Here is a 5,035-nt window from a genome sequence, read left to right as displayed (position 1 = left end):
TGTATGACCTGTTTGTATATTTTGGAAATTAAGCCTTTGTTGCTTGCATCATTTGCAAATATTTTCTCGCATTCTGTAGGCTGTATTTCACTTTTTATGGTTTCCTTTGCTGGGCAAAAGCCTGTGAGTTTCATTAGGTCCCATTTGTTTATTTTTGCTTTTATTTCTATTGCCTTGGGAGACTGACCTAAGAAAACATTGATACGATTTATGTAAGAGAATGTTTTGCCTATGTTCTCTTCTAGGACTCTTCTAGGTGTCATGCCTTCTACTTAAGTCTTTAAGCCATTGTGAGTTTATTTCTGTGTATGGTGTGAGGGAGTGTTCTAACTTTACTGATTTACAGGTGGCTGTCCAGCTTTCCCAACACTGCTTGCTGAAGAGACTGTCTTTTCTCCATAGTATACTCTTGCCTCCTTTGTCAAAGATTAATTAACCATGGGTGAATGGGTTTATTTCTGGGTTCTCTATTCTGTTCCATTGATCCATATGTCTGTTTTTGTGCCAATACCATGCTGTTTTGATTACTGTAGCTTTGCAGTATTGTCTGAAGTCTCGGAGGGTTATGCCTCCAGCTTTGTTTTTTCCTCTGGATTATTTTGGCAATTCTGGGTCTTTTATGGTTCCATATAAATTTTAGGATTATTTGTTCTAGTTCTGTGAAAAATGTCGTGGGTAATTTGATAGGGATCATATTAAATCTGTACATTGCTTTAGGTAGTAAGGCCATTTTAACAATATTAATTCTTCCAATCAAAGAGCATGGGATATCTTTCCATTTCTTTGAATCATCTTCAATTTCCTTTATCAATGTTTTAAAGTTGTCAGCATATAAGTCTTTCACCTTCTTGCTCAGGTTTATTCCCAAGTATTTTATTTTTTTGATGCAATTTTTAAAAGGATTTGTTTTTTTACTTTCCCTTTCTGATATTTCATTGTTAGTGTAAAGAAATGAAACCAATTTCTGTATGTTAATCTACTTGTATCCTGCTACCTTGCTGAATTTGTTTATCAGTTATAATAGGTTTTCTGTGGAGTCTTTAGGGTTTTCTATATGGAGCATCATGTCATCTACGTATAATGACAATTTTACCTCTTCCCTTCCAACCTGGATACCTTTTATTTCTTTTTCTTGCCTGATTTTTGTGGCTAGGACTTCCAATACTAGGTTGAACAGAAATCGTGAGAGTAGGAATCCTTGTCTTCTTCCAGAGTTTAGTGGGAAGGCTTTCAGCTTTTCACCACTGAGTATTGTGTTGGCTGTGGGTTTGTTATAAATAGCTTTTAGTATGTTGAGGTATGTTCCCTCTATACCCACTCTGGCAAGAGTTTTTATCATGAATGGATGTTTAGTTTTATCAAATGCTTTTTCTGCATCTATTGAGATGATTGTGTGGCTTTTGTCTTTTGTTGATGTAGTGTATCACATTGATTTATTTGCGTATGTTGAATCATCCTTGTGACCCTAGGATGAATTCAACTTGATCATGGTGTATGATCTTTTTTAACTGTTGTTGGGTTCAGTTTGCTAATATTTTGTTGAGAATTTTTACATCTATAGTCATCAAAGATATTGGCCTGAAATTTTCTTTTTTGGTGCTGTATTTGTTTTGTTTTGTTTTTAAACAAGCTCTGGACAGTTTTATTAAAGAAAAATTGTGCATGACTTACTATTCACCAGTCTTTTCTGGCATGCTTCTAATGATATCAGAATCACCTGGATCAATGATAGCCAGTGTGCATACTCTGTAGTATTTTCCACATTCTGTGCCCAATGTTACTGCCACTGTGGTGATGGACACCAGTTTTGGCCAACATAGCATAATACTCTATTTCAGATTCCTCAAGGCTGGGAAGTTGTTGGTGAGGGTGACAAGTTTTGCTTTGCCTTGTCTGATCATTTTCAGAGTCTGCTTCTACCCCAGCAGGTACTTTCCACTTTTCATAATGAGTTGCAGCCTAGAGCTGATTGACTCCAGTGACTTTTTCATCTTCTTCGTGGCCACCATCTTCCTGCCTTAGGTGCAGAACTCCCCCAACCAAGTGGAGCCGCCAAGATGGCTAGGGAGCAAGAAAGGTGTCTGGTTTTGAAAACAGGGTGATGGTGGCTTCACAGAATACTTTGGGAGTGTTCCTGCCTCTTCAATCTTTTGGGAGAGTTTGAGAAGAATTGGTATAAGTTCTTCTTTGTATGTTTGGTAGAACTGCCCAGTGAAGCCTATGGTCCTGGACTCTTGTTTGCAGGGAGGTGTTTTTTGTTTTTGTTTTTTTAAATTATTACAGATTCTATTTCATTTCTAGTGATCAGTCTGTTCCAATTATCTATTTCTTCTTGGTTCAGTTTTGGTGGGCTGTACGTTTCTAGAAACTTGTCCATTTCTTCTAGGTTGTCCAATTTGTTGGCATATAATTGTTCATAGTATTAGCTTATGTTCTTCTGTATTTCTAGGGTGTCAGTAGTTATTTCTCACCTTTCATTTCTTATTTTGTTTATCTGGGTCATCTCTTCTTGGTGAGCCTGGCCAGAGATTTGTTGATTTACCCTTTGGTTCACCCTTTCAAAGAACCAGCTCTTGATTTTATTGATTTTCTATTGTTTTTCAGTCTCTATTTCCTGATCTGTATTGTTTCCTTCCTTCTACTGACTTTAGGTTTCGTTTGTTCTTCTTTTACTAATTCTTTGAGGTGGTAGGTTAGGTTGTCTGAGATTTTTCTTGTTTTTTGAGAAAGGCATGTATTGCTATGAACTTCCCTCTAAGGACTGCTTTTGGTGCCTCCCATAGATTTTGTATGGTTGTGTTTTCATTGTCATTTGTCTCAAGGTATTTTTTAATTTCCTCTTTGATTTCATCATTGAGCCATTTGTTTTTTAGTAGCATGTTGTTTAGTCTCCACATAATCTTTTTTTTTTTTCTCATTTCTCTTTCTGTGGTTGATTTCTAGTTTCATGCCTTTGTGTTCAGAAAAGATGCTTGAAATAATTTCTATCCTCTTAAATTTGTTGAGGCTTGTTTTGTGCCCTAGAACATGGTCTATCCTAGAGAATGTTCCAATTGCACTTGAAAAGAATGTGTATTCTGGTTTTTGCTTTTTTTTTTTTCCTGGATGTAACATCCTAAAAATATCAATTAAGTCCAACTGTTCTACTGTGTCATTCAGATTGTTGCCTTATTGAGTTTCTGTCTATAAGATCTGTCCATTGATGTGAGTGGGGTGTTAAAGTCCCCTACTTTTATTGTATTCCCATCAATTTCTCCTTTTATGTCTGTTAGTATTCGTTTTATGTATTCAGGTGCTCCTATATTGGGTGCATATATGTTAACAAGTATAATATCCTCCTCTTGTATTGACCCTTTTATCATTATATAGTGTCCTTCTTTATCTTTCTTCATGGCCTTTATTTTAATGTTGATGACTTTTTATGATCAGGCAATTATATCATTGTGAATTCTACAGAGGCTCTGGCTGCCCATCCTTTCTTGTCCTTATGAAAATGCAGTTATAACTCTGTGAAATCTTGAGAAACTTTAAGTTGCCCATTCTCACCTACCCTCAATGATGAGTGTGAGCAATCCATCAAGGAGATTTTCATTGTGTTGAATTGGTGGTGGTCAACTTGGCCTCACTGCTTCCAGTCCCTCCTCAGTCTGGGAACTATGTTTCTCAGGATCAACTTCACGCTATAGACCCAGGCTATGGTTTACCAGTGAGAGGAACTCTTGTGAATGTTGGAAAGTAGAAACGATAAAGAAGCTATTATTGCTCAATACATCATGACAATCAGAGGGGCAGGCATCTAGCTCCAGACCACTCTGCAAACTCCAACTGTGTGGTATTTGAAGTTTCTTGGACTTCCCAGGATTGGCAGCTTTTTCACTCATTCCAAGCTTTCAGACTGATGTCACAGTGGCTGTTTCTCTGATCCTTCAGCCATATACTTCCAGGCCTTCACACTCCTAATTCCCATTTTAACCCCTAATTGCTATATTAAACCTCTTATTTCCTTAATTCTTAGAGTAACTTTTAAAATTCCCAAACCAGCCTGACACAGATATTCTCAAAATTTCCAAGCAATAGCAATTTTATTATCTCAAAAATGTATGTCAACAGAAATTATGTTGGCAAAAGTTATTACAAAAATGCATTTTGAACAGTGTGTCATTAATTATTAAGATACCACAAATGTTACCAGATTCTAGCCATAATTATTGCAATAGGTTGAAATACAAGCAAGGCACATTGAAGAGGCATCCTGACATCTCTCTCCCAAATGGGACCTTCTTTCAGATCATGATCATCTGACAACAGATGTCATAGTACAGAGTTGAACCCTATGATATTACTGATACTTGATAATTTTGACCTACAGAAACAGAAATGTCTTATGATTTAACCTAAGGCTATGATAAGCTCTTCATTCTAATGGATTTTTAGTGGAACCTACATCATTTTTTCCCATATAGGAATGGTGACTTCTCTTCACAGAATCTATATTGTGTAAGAAGAGAATATTTGCTGAGGGTATTCATGAAGTTATAACTCCCTGAATTCAGATGAGAAGTCTGTGTCTTTGAACTCAAAGCAGCAGTGCCCTCAACCATAGATGATTTCATTTTTTAAATGTTAGGAAAATTTCTTCCTCAAAAATCCTAGTATCTCATCAGATGTCTGTCCTAGGTCAGGACAGACATCTGGCACCATTGACATTCTGACCCAGATAATTCTTGTTGTGAATGCGGGGTGGGAGGAGGGAGGGGGTGAGAGGGATCCTATGCATTGTAGAATGTTTAGCAGTATCCCGGCATCTACCCACCAGATGCCAGTAGCACCTCCCAGTTGTGACAACTAAAAGAGTAACCAGACATTGCCAAATGTTCCCCTGGGAGGAGGGTGGTAAATCATTCATGGTTGAGAAACACTCTCCTAGATAAAATAGAAATATGATGTTGGCAAGAGCTTCACGTCTCTACCATCAGCTTGTATTTCAATCTTCTATCTTACATTTGGTTTTTTAATTCAAGATGGACTAAAATCC

General features: G+C 37.0%; 1 pseudogene across 1 annotated transcript; it reads right to left on the bottom strand.

Moving 5' to 3' along the window:
- Positions 1-1,619: 1,619 nt before the first annotated feature.
- On the bottom strand, positions 1,620-2,009 carry LOC309839811 (large ribosomal subunit protein eL30-like; annotated as a pseudogene). The gene has a single exon. The product of its transcript is annotated as a large ribosomal subunit protein eL30-like (transcript).
- Positions 2,010-5,035: the final 3,026 nt, after the last annotated feature.

Source organism: Grampus griseus, assembly GCF_964374135.1.
Source record: "Grampus griseus genome assembly, chromosome: X".
NCBI classification, from domain to species: domain Eukaryota; kingdom Metazoa; phylum Chordata; class Mammalia; order Artiodactyla; family Delphinidae; genus Grampus; species Grampus griseus.
Note: the sequence above shows the minus strand (reverse complement) of the source record. Positions and strands in the feature narration are given on the sequence as shown.